This window comes from Ischnura elegans, chromosome 3, assembly GCF_921293095.1.
Source record: "Ischnura elegans chromosome 3, ioIscEleg1.1, whole genome shotgun sequence".
In the NCBI taxonomy this organism is placed as follows: domain Eukaryota; kingdom Metazoa; phylum Arthropoda; class Insecta; order Odonata; family Coenagrionidae; genus Ischnura; species Ischnura elegans.
In genome coordinates this window covers 47,581,605-47,595,962 of record NC_060248.1, presented here as the reverse complement: position 1 = coordinate 47,595,962, position 14,358 = coordinate 47,581,605, and positions in this window count along the sequence as shown.

The following is a 14,358-nucleotide window of genomic DNA, read 5'->3' as shown; positions in this document are numbered from 1 at the left end:
GGGTTGGTTTCCTGATTTGAGTTAGATTCGGATCTAGAGGTCTTAATATTCCAGAGGTGGCAGTGTCCTTGCACATACATCCATATCTTTTTGATAAAAACATAAAGGGTTATTTCCACACTGTTTTTTACACGACACTCACTCGACCAAGCATGGTTTCAACACTTTACGTCATTTACCTTGAAAATGACATGAAGTGTTCAAACCATGGTCGGTCGTGGAGTGTAGCATTAAATAGTGTGGAAATTACCATTTGTGTTTTATCATGGATATAGCAAAATTCCGCAAAATCTAGCCTAAAATGATTTTATACAAATCTTTTTGGCTGCTATTTGGAATGTACTTGAAGTAAATATTCGTAAATTACTCTCAGAGGCATATTATCCTATTTAAAGCCCAAAAATAATATTGAATGCAAATTTTATTCTAAATGAACCAATAGAAATTTTCTAAAATAATTCCGTAAAAAAATATTAAAGGCTTTATCGATGCTTTCCAGTTCACGAATAAAGGGAGGATTTAGTTGACATATCTTTCGGTGAATGACTTTTTTCATATCCTCACTTTATTATATCGTCGTGTGCTATGTTTTTCATCTTCTTTAAACTATAAAATTTCGGCTGATATTTTATTACTTTCTTCCAACAGGTGAGTGGATGTAGCAGCGAAACCATGAGCCGCATGGATGGATTCGTTATACCCACGGTCTGTAGATAATTTATTTATCATTTAATTCTATTTTAGGTAATATTTTGGTATCCATCGCCTTCCCATGGCGTAAATTTTTACTCTTTAAAGGATGACGATTCCTACGCTACCTTTTCATTGTGCTCTTTTCATGTTTTACACGATTTTTTTTCTACTCAAAGCTTGAATTTTCCTTTTTAAAGCAGAAAATATTGAAAACTGTATATTGAATATATGGAAAGTGATAGCAGCGCACTTTCATTATTCGAGTAAGAATATTTTAAAAGATGTTAATCATGATAGTCGGCAAATATTGCAATAAGTCATCGATAGATACGGATGATACCGCCAACTATAGTCCACCACTACCAGATATCATGGAAACTGCAAAATTGCACAGGTTTCGGTCAAAAAATCAAAAGCTTGTAAATCCTAGGAATTTGGAATTGTCATCAATATATGTATGAGAAAAAATTATCATCATACGCATATTTACTTCGCTAAGCTCTCTAACCTTCTTCGATACTGGAAAGATAAATCCATCGCTATACCTACCCCGCCAAATATCCAATGCACGTGAACTTTCTGATATCGAATAAAACAGGAATTGCGGTATGATTACAGTTTTTTTTATGAAGTGAGGAACGTTGATTGACATTCCAGCATGTGGTGGATCTTATTATGAGCCTGGATTGTAATTGCTCTTTTCATAGCTATCTACCAAGTCGTAGAATTGTTCTTCCCCAACCCTAATTAGGGTTAAAATACAAAATCGTCATTTCTCTTTGGGAAACAGAAATTCATGGGAAAAACATTTGTTCAAAATTCAGTAAAAACTTAAGGCACACCGAACTTGATTTTTCTGAGGCGATGTCACATTATGATTTCAAGTATTCTTGGAAATAAATGCGTTTGACAATTTATTTAAGAGAGCACTAGAGGTAACAATTTCACCAAGACATTCCGGAAATTCTCGGCACAGTGTTTATCGCCTCTACAGATGATTTCACGACTCAATGTTATTTTATTTTGAATCGGTTGCAGAACGAAACCATGGCTTTCAAGAAAAAAAATGTATCGATATTTGAACGGGAAAAAATCACAGCCCTTGAATATTTGGTCACGTACTGTGATTGAATTTTCTCAATTCTAAGAGGAAGTTCATTAATTTCATTTCGTTTTAATCGGTCGTGTTCCCATTATTTATTCCTCCAGAAGAGCATGTAATTTTGCGTTCAGTTTACCCACACACTCTTCTATCCAGCAAGCGTCTCTGTCCCTTCATCATTGATTAAATGACATGAAAAATTATTTATTATAATAAAAAATCATGTGTTTTAGTTATAGCGGATTTTCAAGACTTATCTGGTAGTCTCATACGGCCTAAGTCAACTGCAATTCAAGGGAGGGCTACATCACGATTCTTGAGGTTCTAACACAATTCTTTATGCTCCAACACATGTTATAATTACCAGTTTTCATAAAAGAAGTTTGCGCAGAATCCTTTGGCGGTAAATGAATGATTCCATTTAAAAGCACACCTCACTTTGTTTTCACCCATCGAACTTTTTGTTCTTTCATAGAAGCGTTTAATTTCACATTTAGTTTTTCCGCCCTCTCCTCAATATCAGATCTTTCTTTCTCACAGTCACTTTGCCTCCAGCGAGAGCCGTGGAGTAAAAGCGCGGGGATGGGCCTAATATGGTTTATGTGATGTTGTCCGCCCGAGAACCACTACAGCTACAGCAGTCAACTATTATAGATCATCGTTCTCCTCTCATAGTCCTCTCCATTTTGCGTGTGATCATTTATGTATGTTATACAGCAATGGATATCAATGTAGTAACAGGTTGCAAGTGCATTTTAGAGAATATTTTATTGCAATCGTACAAATCGTTTTACTCAACTAAGTATGAATCAAAATTTAGCTATAATATCTTAAATGTCTCAGGGCTCATCGAACCGCAAAAGTTATTTTTTTCCAATAAAGCCCTAGATTCTTCAACCCTTTAGACATTTATTTTGCTTGCCGTAAGATTTTTTGCCGTAAGTTCATTTACCGGAAAAAATGAAAGGTATATTTTTAAGTTTTAATTGTTCACCATATATATTTGTAACTAATTTTATATGATTTTATTATAACTTATTTATAATGTTCAAACATGTTGTTAACCAATGTCAGGTACTTTTTCTGTGTGTTTACTCATCTTTAATGTTATGTACATGCCTAAATATAAAACAACTCCCTTGAGCACTGCCATCCACCCCTCCATGACTCTCAGGCTCACGGTCCACCCTCGAAACAGGGAGGCAATCATGGTCGTTCTACCTCAAGGCACAATCCTTCTCCCGCTGTTGTCCGTACCCTCCTCGATTACCCCTTTTCCTCCTTCCCACCCTTCCGCGGACACCTTTTACCTCCCACGGATCCTCCGCTCTTTGCGTGATCTCCGTGCGCTACGCCTGCGTGATAAACCATGATTTCTCTCTCTTATTCGACCGTAAAAAATTAAAAGGTTCCGTCTCGGCCTCATCTTTCCTTTTTATTCCTTTTATACGCGGTCCTCAGCATTCATGGGACTATGCGGTTTAGGGTCTTAAAAGAAGGTAGGCTTATGGGGGACATGGAAGCGAAAGAGTTTAAGGCAGCAGCACAATGATGAAGGAATTCTTATGGGAAAAATTCTGCAGGATTAGAGAGGTGCGTATATCGTAAGTACATTTTAAGTTAACTTATTTCAAGCATGGAGAAGGAACTTAAGGTTGTGTACTGGATATTGTCTGAGATTTGCGCTCCCAGAGGTTCCATATTATTTTTCTACGTTTTTCCTTTCGTAAAAAGATTCGTTTCACGTTTCATTAATTGCTCCATCTCAAGTAGCGTTTCATTCTATGAATTCTCTTTTATTAGTTTTAGATACCTTAAATTTTATTCAATTACTTTAGCAGCACAGCATCCACTACATTTGTATTTGTATGTGTAAAGGAAATTCGTTGAATAGGATGGTTACGGATACCTATGTTCTTCAACGAGAATCCACTAAAGCTGAGGATGAATTAGAAGTAATGCTTTCTGTAATCAATATTTCGAAGACTTTGCGGTACTACACTGGCTTGAAGCTCTTCATTTGCACTTACCTGTGGAAAACAGCCCGCTGGATTGCATTAAGAGTTTTTTCCTCACAGCCACAGACTAACACATTTGTTGCAGAAAACCATAGACAATAGCAACTCTTGACCAGTTTCTCCATAGACATCGTTCACTTTTTCCATTCAATAAACATTTCTTAGTTTGAGTTTATTCGATAAGACGTCATAGCGTATAGCTTAAATTTCATATTTATCCATTATTTTAAGGCAAATTTCTTAATCTCTGTTAGGGTAATCTTGCACGATAGAAGGATGCTAGGCAAGCGAGGATAGGGAGGAAGAGATTTTCTAGGTGCATGCATAGAATAAAAGGTTGATGGCCTTATGCTGAATTAGTTTGTAGAGAACATGTTTAATTCATTGTTGATTTGGGAACAGGTCGAAGTTACCACGAAGTGATTTCACGCAAACACTACTTATCCTGTAGGCTATCTTGAAATTTCTCTCCTCACCAACCATGTAGAGCACTCTTTTCATCCTCTCATTTGTCATTCAATAGACGTTTCTGACATTGATATATTTTTGATTTTACCTTCTTTCATTGCGAATAGCTCAAAATTGATATCATTTCCATAATTATTTAGCCAAAAACATTTACATTTCTGATATGATAATCATGCACATAGGAAGGATGCTAGACCAGCGAGGAAATAGGAATTGCCTCTTGTCTGTGAGGATCCAGTTGTCCATAAGGTTTGCTCTTCGTGGTACAAGACCTCAAGTATTTCCCTTGCGAGTATGGCTACCTGAGAGGCGGCGGGTGGGAGGGGTGTTACGGCGGGGGCGGTGTCTGAGATGGCGAGGGGCTTTCTCTCTCGGTATAAAATCCCCCAAGGGACATTCTTCGAGTCCTCCTCCTTCTTTCGGCTGCTTCCGAGGGAGTTAAAGGGTAGGAGGGAGGTTGCGGTCTCGGGTGCCGACCGGGTTCATGGGGGGAGGGGCCGCGGTGCTCTGTGGTGGGACGATGGGTGGGGAATAGTCCCTCAAATGCGCTGGGGAGGGAGTCAAAGAGATGTGGAGATAGGTGGGTCTCCATCGGGCGCCGGAGATGAGGGAGCAGATGTGACGGTGCATGCACCTACCTACCTGGGTTTTTCGCTCGAAGAATCGACTTAGATCTTTAAAAAAATCACATAGATAAAATTTCAAACCTTTGAAAATATTCGGAGCTTTATCGGCAAAAATTAATTCTATACATAGGCGGATCTAGGGGGGGGGCACCTGCCCCCGCTCCCCAGACCCTTAAAAAATATGCAAGATTTTTAATACGGTCCCATTACCATTGCGTTCATTTTGTATTACGGGGTATCCTTGTGCCCCCTCCCCCCCAGAACAAAATCCTGAATACGGCCTTGCTTTTGCCCCTCCCCCCCCAGAAAGACATTCTGGATCCGCCCCTGATTCTGTATTTGTTATAATAATAATGTTTTGAGATGAAATGTATCCATAAACTGTTTCCTCTAAACTAAGAAGTATTATATTCTTGGGTGGGTGTGCTCGGATCATTCGAAAACGATTCCGATCCAAAATGTACGTATCCAAAGACGCACTCATTGTTAAAGCGTGAGCGTTAGACATAATTCCGTACTGTCCCTGTTCAGCACCATTACTAGTTCATTTGGAATTCTACTTTTCTTAGGATTGGTATGAAAACTGACAATTACAAATAATTCTCCTAACTGCCATTTTCCCTATTTGAAAGCTTGTACACTGGTGAGGAAACACCGGATATCCAACAGTTTGGTAGAACGTTGGCTTGTCTAATGAACAAATAACTTAGAATTAACCTCTTAATTTCACTGCATAAAACTATTTTTAAGCAAACCATACTGAATCTTAGAGCAAGCAATTAAAACAGTATTCTGTGATCATCGTATTATTTTGCCGTCAATGCTGGCCATGTTGTTGGGCACCTTCATCCAATGATAAGATTTTGTGATTTTGATTTTGAGAATGTTAAATCGATGAGCGTTTTGTACAATTTCGCAGTAGTATTGTCCCTGATCCTTACCACCACCAGCTGATTTAGAATTCTGCTTATTTTTTTAAATTTGTGTGAAAGCTGACAAATCCAAATCACTCTCTGCCCTCAACTACCATTTTTCCCATTGTAAGCTACTACCCTGGAGAGAGGAAATGCCGAATATATTACAGTTTTGCACACAGTTTGTCCAATTAACGAATAACTAGGCAAATTAACATGTAATTTGACTGCATAAGCCGAGTTGGATGCGAACCACACTATATCGTCAGAGCAATCAAATATCACAGATTTGGTTTCAGAAAAAAACCGCATCATAGCCGTTGATGTATAAGGCTACTTTTTCCTACATATCGCGTATTTAGAAAATTTCAAGTCCACAAAACTCAGTTATCAGTACCATATTAGCACAGTTGAGTAGTTTTTTTTTTGCATGATTCGGGGGTTTCTCGATAGAGTTGATTATACTGCGGGTTATTTTCCTTTGTGGAATTTTCTTCCGATTAATGTTAACGCAATATAGAGTATCAGAATAAGATTGAGATGATAGAGTGAGATTCGAAGTCCATCGTGATTCACTTGGTACTTAACGCATGTCTAGCCCTTTACGATGAAAGAAAAAGAGTAAGTTTTTTTAGATTCTTAGGGCCAGTAAAACGTGAAAGGTGATGTTTCTTATTTCAAATTGGCTTTCGTGAAAAGACGATTGTCAGGCTGTATGCTACGGCGAGCTCAAAACAAACGTTATCTGTTTCACACAACATAAAAAGTTATTCAATCATGAATGTTAAATATATTTTGCCGCACCTATAATCAGAATGATCGATAAGGTGTCATCCAGTTGGCTGGTAGGTATTAGTCGCAATAATCGGTTGTTTGGTACTCGTAAATTTTTCTTCATGCATTGTTTGAAATTTTATCTGACCGTTTAGATTTTGTAAATAATTAACATATAACTTGGACCAATTGGACTTTCGCTTCCCTGTATTTTAATTGAAAGATATTCAATCTTGTAAATCCTAGTCAATCTCCTATTTACGATTTCGTTTTTTAGTTTTGTTCATTTCACTGGCGTTGAAATACCCGATATCTCCCAAATTTCCAGAAAAGCATGCCACCTGGATGATAATATAGACTTATTCTTGGTTCACCTAAAGGTTTCCCACAAATTTTATTTTCAACTAATGAGAATACCATTAAGTTGAAGTTGCGTGATATATGCGTCGTAAAAAACATTCACGGTAAGAAAATGTCATGTATTATTGCTAATCATTGGAGTAATTTGCAATCAATCCGTACTTAAATGCTCACGAAGTTCGGCGTCACGCGCAATGGTTTAAGATTTCATTAGCGTGGGGTTATAAAAACCTGGAGAACAGAAAGAACTTCCGCCTCGGTAATAATACAGATTATCTGGCACTACGCGCAATTTTCTTTCGCACGCTGAACGTTATTCTCGCAGAATCGTTGATGGCTCAGCATGCGCATTTGAGACAAGCAATGGAAGATGGAGAAATAATACCTACGAAGTCTACTCTCCTGTTTCATAATGTCAGCGCTGTGTACATTGCACTCTTCGTACATCTTTGCAGCCCATTGTGCGGCTTTCTTGAGACGTTTCTTTCAGGCGGCGAAAATGTCATTATTGTTGAGACTCTCCATACAGGTGTGACTGGAAATCTTACTTACTCATTTTATACATATTTTATTTCTTTATTGTATTACCTTTTATCCCATTTAAGAGTAACGTCTTTGTCGAGATCCATAGGATCAATAATATGTTAAAGCTGATATTCCTAATTTCAGATTGGACGATTGGTCCGGCTGTGATCTTGGCAGTTGTTAGATTGGATTTTTCTCTTACCATTTAAAATGTCGTCGATAATTAACGTATGACTTTGTCCATTTGGACTTTTGCTTCTCTGTATTTTGATTGATGGACATTAAATCTGATAAATCCTAATCATTCGCCATTGAAGATTTGTTCGTTCGTTCGGTGAGGAAATACCTGATAGCTCGCTTATTGAAAGATAAATATTTTACCGCGATTTATTAACTTAATTTATTTACCTAGTTTTATCTCTCGGATGTATTAGTGGTGCCTTGGGTTTCCGAAGCAAGTACCTACTTGCCTACCCCAATCTTAGACGATATAGGTAGTATCTTATGATTATACTTATGGTATGGTTTTTTATTATATTTTGCTTGGCTGAGAGAAACTATCACTGTGCTCTATAAAAGTTTATGCTGTCGTAATTTACTGAAAAATTTTCATTGGTTGTGTTTCAAGGAGAACAGAGCGATCATAGACGGTATTAGTGTGATAGAAATTTATCCATTATAAGAGATATTACGATTTCTCGTTGATTTTTGGTCAAATATAGACGATTTACCGCATTTATTCTTTACTAACTCGATCATAGAAATTTTGAGAGAATTATTCAGGTAATAGGTGTATACTTACTTATATTTAGTCCCTTTCCTCCTGAACATGTAACAACTGTGTATGCATCTACACAAGTCTTTCACTCTTAAAAATTTGCTCTATAATTTTTTCGTAAAAATTTTACGCATTTACGTTTTCGCCTTGTACTTTCCTAACGAAACTTCCTGATTGTCCATGAGAGCTAGCTGCGACTTAATTCGTGAATCAGTAGAAGGTACTTTTTTATATATCTAAATGTCCCCACATTTTTGCTTAATTTTGCTGCCTGAGTACAGATATTCTGTCATAGTATTCACATGTTGCTTAAAAGTTTCTTGTTTTATCGGCTATTATTAGAAAAGTAAAATAGCTGAGTAGGAGTTTACTATAGTTTTAGGTTTTTTAATTGAATTAAAATATTGATATGAAAATTATATTTTTTTAAGAAAACTGCGCCATCATTTGTCCTTAAAATCAGGCGCTAATGAACTTATTTCAGTTTCACGTAATATATGCCAAATTGTGAAGCGACATGAATAGTTTACGCTTTTCTTGTCAAGACACAGTGGCGTCGACTCCATGGGCCGATCCCCTACAAAATTTCGCAATAGGTATGAGGAAAAAATGTGTCAGGCTTGCCGATTTTCTCCGGAGTGTCCATATATCGAGACTCGAGTTATCAGGGTTGTAATGTTGATTACATGACTCTTCTAAAATGCTTAACAAACTTAAAACTCACTACTTGTAAAATTATCTGGGGCAAGATCCCCGGTTTGGGCCCCCCCTAATATTTTTGTAAGTCGGCATCCCTGGTAAGACATCAAGACGTGCCCACAAATCTCATTTAAGTCTTATTGTTCCATCCATTGTCATTATTCAACAGAGAATGATCGTGATGAAATCATCTATGGAAGTAGCATTTACATCCTTCACAAGAGATATAAAGGCAACTAAACGTTACTAAAAAAAGTACGTTACTGACTTCAGGCTCCAATCAGTAGAAAATTTACGTAATAATGCAAGCATAGTGTCAATGGTGAGCTTATGATTTTTGAAAATCACCCTTTTGCCAGCAATCGCTAACTGCAAATAGTAGTGACAGAAGTCCTTGAATCCTCAGCACTGTAAGGTTCATAACCCAATTACAAAGAAAAATGCTCTCATCTTTAAACTGTACACGCTTATTATAAATATGCACGTTAGTGGCGTGGCGTAAAATAACAAAACAGTTGCATAAAAACATACACCTATATGATATAAAAATAATATTAATCGTAGAAAATCGACTATTTTTTTGAAATTGCCCAGCATCGACGATTGATAAAAATCAACCATCGTCGACCACCAACAATCGACTGAAATTTAGCTCCATCGAATATCGATGAAACTCGGACATTGTCTACAAACGGTAACCACGGCAAATCGACAACTTCTGATTCAGCATTCAATTGATCGATTCCCGTCACGAACGTTGGAATTCATTGATTATTTTCAACTGGAGGAAGTCGTTGACGAAATTTTTCTTGCTAAGCAAGTAAAGACCAAAATCCGTGCTAGACACCGAGCATATAGCATCCTTCCTTCCTTCCCCCTCCACTTACCTATCCCTATCTCATCCCTCGCATCTCCGCGCGTTTGGCCCCGGGCTTTCGATCGATCCGTCCCGCGGCCACCCACTCGGGCCCTCCGCCCTTAGAGCCGTCCTCGCTTCGGGGCCCTTGCGACCGCCGCCGTCCTGCCTGACCCCGCATCCCACTGACCCCTTAACATTTTCCTCCGCTGCTCCTGCGAAACCACTGCCGAACCAGACACGTAGCCAGGGGGGCGGCTTTGGGGGCCTCTGCCCCCTTGTAATTTTTCCCTTATGGCGGCTGCAAGCGATACATCTATTGAGAAGGCCACAACCCCAGGGGCATACATCCTCTGATCCTCAATTTTTCTATATAATTACATTTCATAGTTTCCGCAAACAACGAATGACAAATTTTACTTTCAGCATTTATTATTATTATAGTATTTTACCTTTCAAGGCAGGTTTCCATGGAGTAATTAGGGAATTATTCTGGCAGTCTCATTTTCCTTAGTAGTGATTGCGCTGAATGAAATTCTTGTAAAGTTGCTGTAGAATAGCGTTTGTTATCACTTTATAGTACAGACTTATTTGGTAGCCGAGATGGTTTGCTTATACATTGGCGGCGAACTCTCCTGAACGCTGCGCCGGAACTTCCTCGAATATTCTGGAATTTCTCCGTAAAGAGACAGAAGAAATACCGGCCGGCGCCGAGATTTGAACGCGGGTCTTCCGGTTGAAAGTCGAGCGCGTATCGACCGGTCCAACACCTTGGTGTGTCAAATGGTGCACCACACCTTCATTGACTTCCCTCTTCAATTCACAGAAATGCCTACTCCCTTTCATTCTACCTAAAAATCCTACTCTCCTCCTCCCTCCCATTCGTTTTCCAAATATGCCGCCTAAGCCAGGGGGGCGGCTTTGGGGGCTTCGGCCCCTTTGTAATTTTTTTTCCTTATGGCGGCTACCCGCGATACATACACTGAGGAGACTAGAAGCCAAGGGGCATCTATCCTCACACACTCCATTTTTCTATGTAGTAAAATTTCATAGTTTCCCCCAATAACCAATGAGAAATTCGACTTTCAGCAATTATTATTCTAGTATTCCACCTAAAATGGTAGGTTTCCATGGAGCACCTATTAAAGCATTCTGGCAGTCTCCGCTTCCATCATATACTTCCCTCTTCAATTATTCAAAGTTTACTCTCTTCCGTTCTATCTAAAAATCCTAGTCTAATCCTTCCTCTCCCTTGTTTACGTAATATTCTACCCTCTAACTCCATTTTCAAAATCCCCTCCCCGCTAAGTACTCGCTCCGCTTTCAGCATTATGCAGAAGAAATATACAGCTGACTTATTCAAATGTATGGTTTTCCGATGGATGCGAGTGGAGACCAAAATGTTAGTGTTGATCACTAAAATTAAGAGTATGTCTCAAATTGTTGCATGTAGTTTTTAGTCCCAAATATGAGATGAGCGTTTGCCTGTCAGATCCTAGTACCCCTCCCCCCAAGAAAAAAAACTCTTGGATCCGCCCTTTAGCAGTTCCAATGACATACAACGTTTAAGCCTCTCCAATCATCCCTTTGGGTGACGAGCGTAACTTCGCTATGCGTCACACCTTCATGCTGCAGGTATCTATACGCGGGAGGGTCTTTCCTGATTACAAGAGGTCCTTCTGCTATGGTTAAGATATTATGGAATCAAAACTTGTTTCCAATTTTTCCCAAATACTTTAATTTTCAATACACGAGTATTTTACATGCATTTTTTTATTACCATCTGGTCGACGCTAATACAAAATGCATTAAAAATGGTCGTGGATGGAGAATTTAAGTGTTACCGGAAAATTGCCTGTAAGTTTTAATTTACTTATATGCTAGAATTCCATCAGATAAATCATAATTAAAACTCTATATTCCTGATGAAGATGCTCATTCATCAGCTCTCATTGCGTTACTTGCTTCATGGATCATTACGTCAGCCACAATAGTGGAATTCCTCAGAAGACTTTATTCACCTACCATCAATTTGATCAATTTTCAAGGGAATGGGTAAGATTCTCGAAACGCATGATATTTTCCTCGCAGTATTTCATCTCTCTCTCTCTCATTTATTGGTTTTTCACTTTTAAGATATGGTGACATAGATTAGGATAGAGTATGGGCCGGACTAAGTAACCGGCTGCGGTACTACTTATCCCGGATAAGTGGCCAGTGTTTTCTCAGGATCTCCTCGCACTTCGAGAATTTTTTCTGGAGGTGTCCGAAGACTCGGATCGGAAAGTTCCGAGATTTGAATTCAGGGCCCTCCGATCAGCAACCACGCGCTCTATCCACTAAGTGACTACACTTACCCCTCTGTATTGTTAGGTTTGGTTTGGTAGCGGAGCAAAGAGACGAGAAATCGTGTCACCACAAAATGTATTTGAGACATAGCTTGAACCATAACCCGACACCGACTCCAATTAAAAGAGAGAAAATTGGCGGGAAAGGTTAGGGAGAAACAAAAAAACTTCGGAAATGGATTTCCAGCCAAGCCAATACAAATACCAGCACAACTTTTTGACATACGTTAATAGGTATTTTATGTAAAACCTTTTATCTTTGCCTCCACGATCTCCACTGCATAGCCTTTAATTCCCAAATCACCAACACATCCTCCTCATTATTTCTTAAGTATTCTTGCTCCGCGTGAAATTGATTCTAACCGTAGTATTACTAAAATTAGGCATTGCAATATTTCCACTGAGTTCACTAAAAAAACTCAGTGGAAATATTCAAACGTCTAATTTTACTAATATTTAGAACTTACACCATATCGTGCCTCGTATCATACAAGTGATTCTAACCGATTCACTCCCATATGTGGGAGCAGTCTCGGCTATGATGTCAACCCTTTGCAAGCCAAAGCTCCCTTTTGGTGATGGACGGATCTAGTTTAATATTACCGGTGTCGCTCCCCACGAGGATGACTTTCACGCAATTCTTTAGCAATTGGGAGGTTATTCTTTATTTTCGAATGAAAATTTCAACATACAGATTCAAATTAATCGTTCAATGAATCCTTCATTGATATAGGAAATGACAGTAATAACGATTGAAGCGAACCGTTTTTACGGTGGAAGTGAGGCGCTTGAGTGAGCAATGACTCGTGCGCCGTGGACGGTCTCTTATTGAACTTTCAAACAATGCCTGTGTCAGGTTAAATCTGTGACGTCTTCTGAATTTGAGGCCAAATTCAGATATACAGGATGACTCCTCTGATGGCGATGCGGATTCGTCAGTCGTAATGACGATGCTTGTGTCAAGAAGGGGCGCAGCTAGGAATTAAGGTAGGGGGGAGGTTTAGGTGCAACTAATACCGGGGTGTGTGGGGGTATGAAATACCCACCAGGATAAGCGGTAGGCGCAAGATAAATAAATTGCGGAATTTTAAGATTATTGGTTAAAAATGGTGAGTTTTACGGCTTTCTGAGGGATATTTTAGTAATCCTTACACTATTCTGTTAGTAATATCAATACAATTAAGTTCAATGGATTAAACATAAAAATTTCTCTGAGCTCTGGGGGGGGGGGGGGTTATCCCCCAAAACCCCCCCTCGCTGCGCAACTGGTGTCAAGAACCGAAATGTTTAGTACAATGGTGGCAATACCGAGATTCTAATCATCTACAATGAAATTGAATGTTTGCGGCTATATTGCGGAAGCGAATTTTATCTTCCTTGCCGTCCTTAATCACCCGATCCCTCTGCCAGATAATCAAAGCAGGTTTCGATTGCTTGGGGTTTAGTTTATCCAGCATAAAGCCACAGGCGTGTTGTTCAGCACTTTCAGGGTAGGGGACTCCTGTTCCTCAGAGCATATTTGTGTCTGAGTGTCAGAAGACTTCACTCGACATTTGAACCCGGGAACTTCCAATCAAAAGTCTTCCCACCAGGCTAACCACGCGCCTTCTGGTATTTTATGCAATCATCAACATCTTTACCTTCATCGTCTCCACTGAATGACCGTGACTACTTCAATCCCTTTGGGCATCCGATCTTCATCCGCGCGTAATTGATTCCTACCGATGCACACCCACCACGGAGATATTCTCATGCACGGGTGCAACCCTCATGCAAGCCCTTTTAAGCCAATCATTCCTTTGGGTGATGGGCGGATCTCACGCTCCTCTCCATACTCCCGGGATCGCTTCCCGGCGGGATGGCTTCCACGTTCCACGCACCCTGACCGCCGGCTAAGGACCGCTCCAGACTCCAATCTCTCTCTCCTTCCCTCCCGAGGAAGTCTTGTGTCTATCCAATCCCAGCTCTCTCCTTAACGTCCCTCGCGGTCGTACTCACCTCTCGCACAAGAACGATTGAGAGATTGAATAGAGCCTATTTCCCGACCGTGTGTATCGTCCCCGCGGGGAGGAATGTTATGACGTTCCGTGGAGGAGAAAGAAGAGGCGATGTGTACAGGGGGGGGGGGGTAGTGGTGTATAAAGGCCCTAGTAGTTCCGCCCACATCTTTCCCAGATGCACCGGCGCCCGATTTTAT